We start from the raw sequence: 13,945 nt of genomic DNA on the forward strand, positions 1-13,945 counted from the left end.
ACTCTTACAGAAATCGTCATTTTCCCCCCTAAGAACCCCTGGCTCCATACAGTAGAGAATGGTATTTAGAGGACACAATCTGGACGCTGCGTGTCCTCACTGTGACCACTGTCTTCTTGTTCGGAGGCCACCTCGGTAGCGGTGTGTGTGTGTGTGTGGTGATCGACAGTGCATCCATCCTAGGTTGTTCTCTGTCCATATCTGTGCCTCCCTGTTCAGTCCCCAAGGTCACTGGATCCCGTGATGGACAATAAATGAATGCATATGTTCACCCCCCTGTAGCCAACTCAGTTTCTGTCACTGTCACCACCCTGCCCTCTTCTCCTGCACAGGGTCCCATACCTGCTCTCTCCCACCCACACTTGCTGAGCTGTCTCTTCCCTCCTGGGGGGCAGCTCTTCGGACCCCACTGGGGCTCGGACATGGTGCCCCATTCCAGAGTGAGTGACATGACCATGCCACCCAGGACCTCAGGCTGGAATGTCCTCTCACCATGGAGACTGTCCTCCTGCTTAGCTCCGATGCCAGCATCCCCTTCTCAGCCTCTGACCTTTTTTGCCAGGATACCGCATCGCTGGCACGTCCTTCTTGCCCTGCGGGGACTCTGCCACCCAGTCTGGGCCACACCCCCTGCCCTGCCTGAATGTCACTGTCCCCTCTTAGAGGCCTCAACAGCCCATGCTGTGACTCTCCTTTCCCAGCCTCACGTAGATGGGCGCCTCCCTTACTGGGCTCCGTGTGGACTGAGAGCGTATGGAGGGAAGGGAAAGGGAAAAGAAAAGAGCTCAGTACTCATTTTTTTTTAAACATAAAATTAGATGTTTTTATGTGCAACCATCTGACCAAAACCAGAGACACCGAGTGCCCGGTTAAGATATGGTCATTTTCCCTGATATCGATCACAGTGCCAGAGGATCCCAAAGCCGGGAGATGTCTTCTAGACCATTCAAGATACACACTCATTTAGAAAGATGGCAGAACCAGCCGTTAAAAGCCTGTATCCCCAAATCACTCAGGCCTCAGAGGACTTGAGCCAGTTGTCTTCCTTGGTAAAATATATCTATTATTTCTGTCAGAGAGCTGTTTTGAGATTTAATGTTATAAAGGATGTCACATTATGCATAGTACCAGGGAAGGGAGAGTCATCAAATTATGATAGTCATCATCATCATCATTATCCTTATTATTATTACAGGCGCGGAAATTGAAACCCAGGAATTTGAATTATCTCTTCCACATTTGTCATCAGAAATCGAATCTAGGTCTCCATATTCTTTCTCCGTTGTCTTTCCCATGCACTTATATCAGCTCCATTTGCATTCATCTTCCAGAATATTTGTACACAGGTAAAATGAATTATTTTATTAGACTTATTTCAAATTGTAATTTCGGTATATTCCATTATTGGCCTTGAAGTCTACGAAGACAAAAGGTTTTAATTCCAATCTAGTTAGTTATTAGCTCCACAAAAGCTGGGCAAGGTACTTAACCACTCTGATCACCCGATGCCTCGTCTGTTAAGGGGCAATACTAGGTCCTACATCTTAGCGTGGCTGCAAAGGCTGGTGGAAAAAGCAGAGTAAAGATGCATTACAGGAGTTTTAACTCCTATACCTAATGCAAGACATGATACATACAAACAGGCAACAAGCAAATAGAAATTAACAATATCCGAATGGGAAAAGGGACATATCCCAATGTTTTTGATTGACATAAAAAAAAAAAAAAGGAAAATACAGCAAAATCAATGTTGGACCAAAAGACCAAGGATGTTCACACTCAAAGAAGTGAAAGACTCTCAGGTTAGATCTTGCCCCCATCCCTGTGAGTGTGACAGGTGACATACTGATGTTCTGGAAGCCGTAGCACTATCTCCAGATCTGGAGATCAGGGGACTAGAATGAGCATGGATTGTACGTTCTTATTTTTTCACTTCTTCTTGCAGAATGGTAGTGAAAAGAGATTCTGGAGAGAAAAGGGCAAAGTGAAAAAAAATGTGAATGTTGATGTAGAGTCTGTGGCACAGAGTCAGAGCTTCGTGCTGCCCTGTCAACCGCCGAGTCCAGGACAGAAGCGATGGATCTTCCAATGACGTACACCTGAGACTCCTTCACCAGTGATCTTCTAATAACCCATTTTAAAATTCTCAAAATAGAGAGAAGCCCCGGGGATTCCTTCTATCTTCTCTCAGACTACAAAACATGGGTTCTGATGAGCTAGCTGGTCTCCAAGCCAGAAGAGCTAAGAAGGAGCCAACAGTCCAGATATCATGAAAAGGAAGTTATATCCCTACCATGAAGTCATCGATGAAATTCCTGCACATGGTTCTTCAAGCACAGACAATATGAAAAGAGAGACTTGTAACTATGCAGACACACTGCAGATGTCACTCACGGATAGACAGATGACCTGATCTAGAATAAAACCTGATCAGGGAAAGCCAGGAACTGTAAAGTTTCCTTGTGCTGAAGAATAAGAGCATGTGCTTGTTTTCCAAATTTATTTTAGTCATAGATGGACACAGTTCTATTTTATGTATTTATTTTTATGTGTTGCTAAGGACGGAATCCAGTGCTAGGCAGGCACTACAACGCCAGTCCTGGAACATGTGTTTTTATGAACAATGTAACAATGTCCAGACTAAAATAAAAAACACAAAACAAAACAAAACAAAAAAAAAAAACCTCATGAACAACAGAATTAAACAAATTAGGTGGCTGAAAATGTAAGGATACAACTTGCAATGAAAACTTCATTAAGAATTTGTAAATGAATCATAACAGGCAGGGATCAAAAGAGATGCACACTGAAAGTGAAATTAGTGCTATAGAGATTTAAGGTAATTACAATTAAAGCAGCTTAAAAAGCAGAGATAACACAGCAATGGAGTAAAACTGAGAGGGTAAGAAAGATAAAGACGGCCTCAAATAAAGACCTTGCTATCACAGAGTTAGAGAACCAAACAAATGTATCAGAAGATAAGATCAAGAAAATTCCCTGTAAACTGAAGGAGTAGTCATGTTCCAGGATCACTTGAGGAAGAAGACTCTGAGCGTCAGGTAGGTGCTGGTGAAGGACTGGTCTTCAAGGTCAAGGAGAGACTTAGCCTTGACCAGGGTGAAAGTGAAAATCATCCAAAAGAGTCAAAGAGAGAACATCAGATGCAGTTCAGATTTAAGGCATTAGTGTCCCATCCGAGAAACCAACAGAAAATCCTCAATTATCATTTTTAATAATAGGGCAACATGACTATTGCCACCCACCAGGATGCATTTCAAAGATAACGGTATTCCAAAGATGCTCTCGAATGTTAAAAAAAAAAAAAAAGTAATTAAAAAAGATAACGTGAGCCGGGCACGGTGGAGCACACCTGTAATCCCAGTGGCTCAGGAGGCTGAGGCAGGAGGATCCTGAGTTCAAAGTCAGCCTCAGCAATTTTGTGAGGGCCCTAAGTGACACAGGGGGACCCTGTCTCTAAGTAAAATATATTTAAAAAAAAAAAGGACTGGGGATGTGGTTTCAGTGCCCCTGAGTTCAACCTCTGGTACCAAGAAAAAGAATGAGCAACTATTTTTAGAAAGATCAGTCATCCATGAAATCCATTGTTACAAATGAACCAATATGCAAATCACAGGACCAAAGGAAGACCCAAAGTGATCACTGACTACCCCAACAGAACACCTACCCTTGAGAGTCACAGTAGTTTTAATTGTAGAACAGAATGCGAATACTATAAACGTGAGTACTGTAAGCCTAACAAAATTCATAGAAAATGTGGGGTGATACAGGGAAAAGAGTCAGAAATGTTTGTGTGCTAATCTTTTCTTTCACTGCAGAAATCTTGTAAATACAGACACACACACACACACACACACACACACAGGTACTACTTAAGTATACTTAAATGCATAAACACTCTGCCCTCTTGTTATTCTATGCTGAATCTTTTAAAATCAGAAGAATTGTTTTTAGGAAAATCTTTGTCTCAAATAGTATATGACCAGCTGAAAATTTTCTTCTTTCTTTAGAATTTTTTTTAGTTGTACATGGACACAACACTTTATTTATTCATTCATTTATTTATTCATTCATTTACTCATTCTTATGTGGTGCTGTGATTCGAACCCAGTGCCTCCCAAATTCAAGGCAAGGGCTTCACCACTGAACCACGACCCCAGCCCTTGTTTTTTTTTTTTTATTTTGCTTTACTCTTCCTTTGGTCGCACTAAACTACAATTTAATCTTAACGTTTGAGGTCCTTTGTATGGCATGATCTCATTTTCATAGAACAAATTTGTCTCCTATGCATTTATCCATCTACGCACTAAAATATCTTCTTGGATTTACAGTCAGAGAATGATGGCTATAACTGTACCAAATGCTAATAATTATTTCTGGGGCGAGTTTTATCTGGAATAAAGTTTTTGTTTTCTTTGCATAATTTTTCATACGTTGAATAATTAAAGTTAATGTGAATTATGCTGAAGGAACAAACTGATGGTTTTTTTCTTTAAAAAAGTGAAGAAAGGCAATGGGAAGCATATATGTTGAGATGGTAACCAAATTTTTGGTGCTAAAAATAAGAATGGCTTTTTCGTTTTTTTGTTCATTTGTTAGTTTTTTGGTACTAGGGATTGAACTCAGGTGCTTTACTACTGAACTCTACCTACATCCCCAATTCTTTTTATATTTTAAATTTTGAGATAGGGTCTCACTAAATTGCTTAGGGCCTCCCTAATTTGCTGAGGCTGGCCTCCAATTTGCAATCCTCCTGTCTCAGCCTCCTGAGTTGCAGGGATTATAGGCATGCACCACCATGCCAGACTCTGTGCATTTTTGTAGAGCTCTGCAAATTTGCAATTTCCAACTCAAAATTTCCTGACTTCCCTACAAAAAGAAAACTGGCCTGAAATAATGCCTATTAAGTAACAAATGTAGTGCCGGGCATAGAAGAGACACAGGGCAGATGTCATTCCTTGAACTTTTCTACTTTCTCTTAGAGAAAAGTCCCATCTAAATTTTATGTGGTCCAAATTAGGGGTATAATTTGGCTTACCAATATATTTGAGAAGTGATTCGTAGTTTTCAAAGGACTATTTGGCACACCAAGGGCTCAATTAAATTTCGTGCAACCTTTTGTGATAGTTTCGTCCCCGTTCCCACTTGTCAGAAGAGCAAAGGAACCAAAGAGTCAGGTGTTTGTAAAACACTTCTGTTCACACTGCCAGACAGAGAAGGCAGGTTCTGGGGAACCACTATCGGCCAAGAAATATCATGGAGATGTGTTTATCATCCACTTTTTAAGAGTGCGAATTATACCATTTGATAAATAAAACATCTACTTTTCAAGTGGTTCTTCTTTCATCTTCTGGTAAGTTGTTAGGTGTTTTCCACACTGTAATGACATGATTAAATAATGGCAGGTTTTTGTTGCTTTGCTAGTCTATCGGAAAGGAAAGATAATGCCGGTTTTCTGTACCAAGCCTGTGATAATCTGATGTTGAAAACAAGAAATCAAAACGCTTTTCAAGGACTTTTGCTTTAAGAATGCATCAGAGGATAAGAGGGGTGGTGTTTTTAAGCTCTTGTAATAACAAGTGATTAAATAATTGCATTGAGGACCCAACCTACCGTAAAGTCACCTACGATGACAATGTGTTTTCTTTGGCAGTGAAGCAAGAATTTTGCAATGGATGAACACGGAAAAATCAATGCTTTAAGGGATGATTAAAAGAAAAATCATACAATGTTACTGCAAACGTGCATAGAATTCTGCCCTGGCTTTTTCTCCCTATTATCTTCCGTAGGATTAATTTTTTTTTTTTTTTTTTTTTTTTTTTTTTTTTAGTCCTAAGGTATGACTACGATAGTGGGTCACACCTGTCAGTGTCTAAAGTTCGCTGTCATTCCAGGATGGCGTGACTCTTGAATATTTCTAAAGCACTCATTTTGGCATTTCTGAGCAGACCCTGAAACACTTCATGGGGAAGCAGCTCTGAACCCGCAGGACTGGTGTGTCTGAGTTCCTTCACCCCAATCCCCTGGCGATGGCCGACTGGACCGGAGCTGTGTCTCTCTCCTAGGAATTTGGAGACAATATTAAGAGACACTGGTCTCTGAATAAAGTGAGACTGGTACTACAAGTTGGAACAGCTGTCTGTCTAAAACTCACAAGGTGGCAGAGGATGCTTGTCTAAACTAAGACAAAGGATGAAGTACGTGGGGGATAGAGAGGCAGCAACATGAAGGAGAAAAGCAATAAATGAGAGAGGAAAGTACGTCCTGAGCTTTTCTATTCTTTTTTTTTTTTTTTTTTTTTTTCTTTTGTCAGGGGGGTACCAGGGATTGAACTCAGGGGTACTAAACCCCTGAGTCCCATCCCCAGCTCTATTTTGTATTTTATTTAGAGACAGGGTCTGGCTGAGTTGCTTAGGGCCTCACTTTTGCTGAGGCTGGCTTTGAACTCATGATCCTCCTGCCTCAGCCTCCCCAGCAGCTGGGATGACTGTCGTGAGCCACCGAGCCCGGCTCTGAGTTTTTCCATTCTTGGTTTTCAGTTTCTAGCATGACCTGCCTCTGGAATACCTGAGGCGTTTCCTCTAGAGGGTCTGTTTTTCTGCAAATCAAACAACTTTGAGGGGAAAAAAAAATAACAGCTCTAAATAAACCATAGCGAGAAAATCAGGGCTCATTGCTCTTCTTTTCTCCAGTGACACAAAACTACAGAGAGCCTGGTTACCACGTTCTTTTGCAGGAAGTCGCTGGGGCTGAACTCACGTACTTTAGAAGGCCCTGTCTAAAGGTGGACAGAACGAGGACCTCTCCCGGGTTCTACCTGCATCCCGTGGGCCAGGCCCAGGCGAACTTGAGCTTTCACGGAGCGATGAGATGAGAGAGTCCCTGAGGTCGGTTCCTAGGGTCTCTCTGAGTTGCACTCAGGAGTCTGCTGATATTCCCCAGCCCCGGCTCCTGGCACCCCAGGAATATCTTCTACAGTGGAAATCTAATGTCACAAATGTGGCAATGCCCTGGCGGGTCGACCGGCCACGTGCTGGAGCTGAGGGCTGGGACGTGGCTGCTGGTGCCAGAGGGGACCTTGCAGCCCATGGGGCACCTGGGTGCCATATTTGCCCTAGCTGGTGAGATGAGGACAACTCTGAGTCAGCCTCACACATTCAACCAGCATTGTCAAGCCCCCATGTCATGGGGCGCAACTGAAGAACAGGCCGATCCCCACTGAGAAGTCCAAATTTGAGAGTCTTTATTAAGCCGGCCAACTGACTGTCTCACACAATGCCCCCAAAAATGGCTATTGGGAGAACAGCCCCAACCACAGGGTTGTAGGGGTTCTTATACCAAAAATCACATCAATCTTAAATGTCTGTTGCTATGATTCGAAATGACAAACTAACATCATGAGATCATCGACAGAGGGGCAAGTGGGTCAAAATGACCCTTACCTAGGTACAAACTAAAGAATGGTTACTAACATCCACACAATCACTGTTCACATGGTACATTGTTTAGGAGCAATAGGAATCAAAAGAGAGCAATTCTTTACTACACAGGAGTTGCCATTGTATATTATTAAACATGTCACACCAAGTAACTGATGATGGGCACAGAGGTGGGTGTTCCCATGGGAGAAGCTTATTTCCTACATCACATGGAGTCTCAGAGCAAAATGGAGTCTGTTTAGTCATTTCCCTCAGAGTCTGGCCTATGACATTCTCATGGAGCCAGATCTGTCAGCCCATCACATCCGGAAGAGTGACGTTAAAGATCAAGTTGTAAAATGCCCTACGAGGAGTGTCTGCTTGCCATCATCCCTCAGCCCAGCTCCTGAGATGAAGGACAGTGGTTTATTCTGCCTCCTGTTCCCAGAGGTTTCCGTCCATGGCTGCTGGGCCCTGTGGCTTGGGGCTGATGGCCACACGATGCATGGTGGTAGGAGAAGAAGGCAGAGGAGGTCTGTTTACTGTATGATGGTCGGGAAGCAGAGAGAGACGGGGAGAGGGTCGGGGTCCCCCCATCTGCTTGCTGACCTAAATCCTTCCCCAGTCCACACATTTCCATCGCCTCCCAGCAGCAGCACAGGGAACCTCAGTCAGCACCCAGCCTTTAACACCAGGGCCTTCGGGGGACCTTTCAGAAACAAAATATGGCTTCGTGCCCTTAAAATATGGAAAAGTTTCACATGTTGGTCCTTTTAATGGAATTTTTCTTCTGCTGTTTTGCTAAGAAGCCCTAGGTTTTTACTTTTTACCCAGCTCTGCGAATTATGAAGCTGATCCTAACCAAAGGAAAAGGTTCGCTCAAGATCACACATCCAGGAACATTCCAGAGCTGGTGCTTCAGCCCAGGATGGAGTGCAAGTCCAAGGGTGTGCAGGCTAAAGACGTCCCAGCCAGTCCCCCAAACTTACCGACGACAAAGCTCTCCCCTTCCTGGCTTTAGTTCCTTCTCTTATTTATTCTCTGTCTTGGTTTCCAAACTCAGCCTTCCTAGCCTGCAGGCTCTAACCTAGACTAAGCTCAGCTCCTTCTTAGAATTCAGCTTCCGTAAAGAACTTTTCCTTTCTGCCCTCTTGTTCTTCCCGACTCTCATTTTCCCAGGTTTTTTCCAAAGCCACAGAATGTAAAGCACCAGAAAGTTCCAGAAAGTTCTAACAAATGTACAGGGAAAGGAAAAGTGATTCCAGGGAGTTTAAGTGCCTGCCTGAATAACCAGAGGCAAACCTGAGCCTTAGATCCTAAGGCTGAGCTCTAAACTAGAATTCCTACTTTCTGCTGATGATTAGCTTGCAAAAAGGTTTATGCAGGGAAGACTCCTCAGGCTTATTGGTAGGAAGATATAAGAGAAAAGAAAAAAGAAACTTCTTTCTCTCTGCTGAAGAAGAAGAAAAAGCCATATTTAAAAAAAAATTTTATTTATTTATTGATTGTTGCTAGGCACAGTGGCACATGCCTATAATCCCAGTGACTTGGGAGGCTGAGGCAGGAGGATTGCAAGTTCAAGGCCAACCTCAGCAACTTCGTGAGGTTCCAAGAAATTTAGTAAGACCCTGACGCTGAATAAAGAAGAAAATGGGTTGGAGGTGTGGCTTAGTGTGAAAGTATCCCTGGTTTCAATCCTCAGCACAAAAAAAAAAAAAAAAAAAAAATTGGAGTTTTTAAAAATAGTCATGGGGTTATTGAAATCGTCCAAGTAAACATATGCCTTAAATGAAGGCTAGGGTCCCAAGAGGTAAAAACAAAAATACAAAGTCATTTTTGCCAACTAATCTGGGAGGAAGATTAAAGGGAAAGAAACATTAAGGACTTCTTCAAAAAATGATGTTTCTCCAAAAGAGAAGAAAAAGAAAAATAGATCAATAGCTAGGAAGAAAATAAAGGTACTAATTTGGGCAGGAGGATGTTGATTTGGGTGGGCTCTCTGCAGCTCACAGCTTTATTCAACAAACAAACTGAGGGCTCAGGTAAAAGGAAGATTCTGGAATCATTGCCCTTTGAAGGTGAATGGAAAGAAAGTTTTCTTCTAACGTGGTTTGGTGATAATAAGTTCTCAGATATATTTGAAATTAACTCACATGGGTCCATTCAAAACAGCTGGTGCTTCGAGCATCAATTAGATTTAAACCATGGTTTAAAATCAACTTTCCACCAGGCAAGAGTAGATAATCAGCAGCCCCTTATTCAGATCAACCCTGAAAATCAGAGGCGCTCCAGAGCTACCCGAGAGTCGCCATGCTTGGTCTGTCCACGGCAGACGTGTGAGGAGACACTTCTTCATGGAAAAGCTTCTTTTAATACCGTGCAACCCTTCTGATTATTTTTATGCTGGTTATCCTATCGGAGTGTGTGAATGAGACCCAAAGGATGTGAAGTCGGAGACCTCCAGAATTCCAGTCCAGGAAGACATCTAGGGGAACCCCGGAATTTGAGAGTTCAGCTAGAACCTTCCTGAAAAACTATATGGCATTCTAGAAGGTACACAGGAATGATCCAATAAATCATAATTCTGAGTGTTCATGACTATCCATTCCTAATTCTGTTGATCTCTTCAGGTTTAAGCCAGACCAAGGCAAAATGCTACCTCCTTGTTTATTTAGGTATTACCTGCACGCCAGAATAAAACCTAGCACAGGTAAATTAAACCAACTTTTATTAGTTCTGACAATGTGCTAAACCTTCCTGGTGCAATGACAACGTAAAAATGAACAGATTACGCTCCAGAAATTGACAGGAAAATAAGAGCCGTTTCAGCACATACTAAATACCAGGGATAACACTAAACTTGTACATAAATTATCTCATTTGGCCCTAGAAAATCTCTACGCGTTAGATTCCAAGATTCCTATTTTACAAATGAAGAAACTAAGGTTTGAAGAAATTAAGAAGTTAGATAAGGGGCTGGAGTTGTGGCTCAGTAGTAGAGCACTTGCCTAGCATGTGTGAGGCACGGGGTTCGATTCTATAGCAGTGCGTATAAATAAATAAATTAAATTAAGGTCCATTGACAATGTAAAAAATATTTCAAAAACAGAACTTGGGTCACTCGCTTAATATCGAAATGCTGGCCAGTGGACGGTTGTCAGACTTTTTTCTTTGTTTGAGACTGGGTTTTTCTCTATTGCCCAGGCTGGCCTTGAACTCCCAATTCTCCTGCCCCAGCAGCTTGGGAAGCTGGGATTTCTGTGCATCCCTACACCCAGCTCGAGTGTGATTTTGAATCTAAGCAATCTGACTCCACAACCTACACTCTAAATCACTATGATATACACCCCAGAAAGGGAAGTCGTCCGGAAAACAATTAACTAACTACAATATTACAGGATAAGTATTATACCAAAAGCATAAATATAATTTTATGGGAGCTCAGAGGAGGAAGCAATTAATTCAACCTAGAGGTTATGGAAGAATGCCAAGAAGCAATATTTAAGCTACACGGAAAAGACTGGAAATGAGAAGGCCATCGAAGGGAAGTTACAGCAAGGAGATTCTAAGACCAAGAAGAGCTTGAATAAAGATCCAGAAACACCTGCCATTCAAAAAGAGGAAGGAGTCTGGAGGGAAACAGCAATGGAATTCAAGGATGGAATGTTGGCTGGAGAACCCTTTGGAAGGACCAATGCTCAATGAGGTGACAGAGGTTTGAACTCAATCTGTAAAGAGAGAACAGGGGAGTCGTTATGTTTTAAGCGGGTTTATGACCTAGGTAGATCTAGGACTTCCTGGAGGAAGGCTGGAGAAGAGAAACCACACTTCAGAGGGATTTTTTATCAAACATCAGAAAACCCTGAGATAATTGGGCATTGTCAGTAAGGAGGGAGAGATGGAGAAGGATGTGAGGGATGCTTTGGAGCATTTCAAAGTGATATCCACACCCCATTATAACTGATTGGATGTGAAGGATGGAGGAAAGAGCTGGCCATTACGGATGAACGGAAGAATGCATTTCTGCGGAAGTCTTTAAGGAGTAAAAGAAGGGGAAAGATGAGGCACAGTGAGGAAGAAATAAGACAAAGTAGATAAACATGTTTAACTCGTTTTTCATGCATTTATTGAATAAACATTTATTTGTGGGCTGACTGTGCAAGAATGAGCTCAGGGTCTGCAAACACAGTGAGCAACACAACTGTTAGAAATGGGTGATCTTGAAGTTTAATTGGAAGAGGAGTAAGATAAATCCACACACCCACACACACAGCGTGCATGAGATCGTTGTCAGCACTATGGAGGAAAATAAAAGAAAGGGAGGTAGAGATCCTGGGCTGAGGTGGGGGGCTGTCTTATAAAAGGCGGGGAAGGCAGTGCCTCTGATTTGGTGGTGTCTGAACAGAGATCTAAAGAAAGTCGGTAATAGGACGTGCATCAAGAAAGGATTCTGGACAGGGGAGCAGGCGCAAGCTCCTGAGGCTGAATTCCTTCAGCCTTAAGTGAGGGACAATGGTTGCTTAGATCAGTGTGTTTGTGGTGGAGATAAATAATAATTGGATTTTATATTTTTTTGGTAGATTAAGGGAATGGGGTTTATGATACATGAGGCAAAAATGGAAGTCACGGATAAGTACCGTGAAGGGTCATGGGTAAGACAATGAATAAAGTTTACAGATGAAATGATTGGGTTTATGAAAATCTTCACCTAATCAGTCATTAATTAACTGGGTAGTAACTGTAGGCAGGTAAAGTGTGGTTAATGGAGAGACGTGTCTTTGGGGGTTTATATTTTGTCATTGGCGAGTCAAACTCTCTCTGCTTCCTGACTGACATGTGCTGAACTGATTTCCTTCCCTGCCCCATGCCCTGCCGCCATGATGTTCTGCCTCCCGTTGGGCCCAGAGGTGGGGCTTCAACCATCTGAGCACCGAAACTCTGAAATGTTGACACAAATACTTTTTCTCCTCGAATTGTTCTTGCCAGGCCTTTTGGTCACAGCAACAAAAATGCTAACTGAAACAGAGGAATAAATATGTTTTCCCTTATCTGGGGAGAGGAGAGACTATAATAAGCTAGTTGACTGTGCCGGTGGAAACCAAGTATTTGATCATGTAATGGTAAGTTGGGCATTTCCATTAGAATCCCAGCAAGTTAGCTAAGTAGCCATTCAATACGAGTCTGCAGTTCTAGAAAAGAGTTATGGGCTGAAGATATAAGGATTGTGGGTCATATAATAAAAGAAAAAAAAAAAGATGATCCAGAAGCTGATCATTAAGACACAGCAAAAATGGAACATCAGACTGGTGAGGAGAAACATGAAAAGTGACTGAGGAAGAGTGACCCACGTTGGAGATGTCCTGAGAGGGTGACGAACCAGAATCGAAGTTAAGGGGTGTTTCCAACAGGAAGGAGTGGTCAGCTCCATCAAACAGACATGGCAGGCCAAGTAAGACGGGGGAAAAATATACTATTGGATTTAGAAGTGTAGAAAATATCACTGAGGACCTAGTTGTGCAGCGCTGTATGGATCCAAAATGGGATATGATCGAGGAAGAATGAGAAGACAGCCTTTGGAAATAGTGAGTGTGGGGGGGGAAAGTTCCAGGAGGTTTTTCTATAAATTGGTCCAGGGAATTAGGGTGGCCCTGGAGTAATACATGGGGCAAGGGTGCATTCTGGTTGAGATGAGGCATTCCTGCCCATCTGCACGCTCTTCAGTATGATTCAGGGGAGAATATCATGGTGCAGAAGAGAAAGAAGGTAATACGTGGAGCCATATCCTGGAGGGTATGGGGAGGCATCTGGCTCACAGTGCGGTGGTTGGTCGTAGGAGAAAGTCTTCCTCTGCAGTCACTGGAGGGAAGTCAGAAGAAATGCAGTCAGATGGAGAACATGCTGACACCATACACCCTCTGTTTTTCTTTCTTTTTTTTCCTTACTTCCTCAGGAAGTTAGCAGGAACCCCATCAACTAACGTAGAGGACTGGAGAGAAAGCACAGGAAATTTCAGAAACTTGATACTGTCGGAGATGATGATCAGGAAAATGAACAAGGGCTGAGATGAGGGAGATCTACGGCAGCAAATACCAGGCAAAGTTGAGAAAGATTTCAGTGCAGACACAAAAAATGACATAAGGTCCCGCTTGTGTGTGTGTGTGTGTGTGTGTGTGTGTTTTAAATTAACTCAGCTTTTCAATGTCTCCTATTTTACAACAACTTGAGGAAGAGAATCTATGAAGAATACAAATGACTCTCCGCCATTGAAATGCAAATGAACTGTGTCCCAGGAAAGGCAAGTGTTTTTTTGTGTTTTTTTTGTTTTTTTTTTTTTTCCCCTCCATTTTCCCTAGTGAATAAACTTAGCTTTTTGTTTATTTTTGTAACGGCTTTCTTAAAATATAATTCATGTGGCATGCGATTCTCTCATAATAAACCTGTTTGGGACCTATTTATAAATTCGTTTTTGCATTCCTTTTTGCCGGTTCCTGTGGTTCTTTGAATTCTCC

General features: G+C 42.4%; 1 protein-coding gene across 3 annotated transcripts in view; it reads right to left on the reverse strand.

Moving 5' to 3' along the window:
• LOC306650300 (contactin-6) overlaps positions 1 to 13,945 on the reverse strand; it is a 299,252-nt gene that overhangs the window by 166,857 nt on the left and 118,450 nt on the right. The window lies entirely within an intron of this gene.

Source organism: Sciurus vulgaris (genome assembly GCF_902686455.1).
Source record: "Sciurus vulgaris genome assembly, chromosome: 19".
Classification (NCBI taxonomy): domain Eukaryota; kingdom Metazoa; phylum Chordata; class Mammalia; order Rodentia; family Sciuridae; genus Sciurus; species Sciurus vulgaris.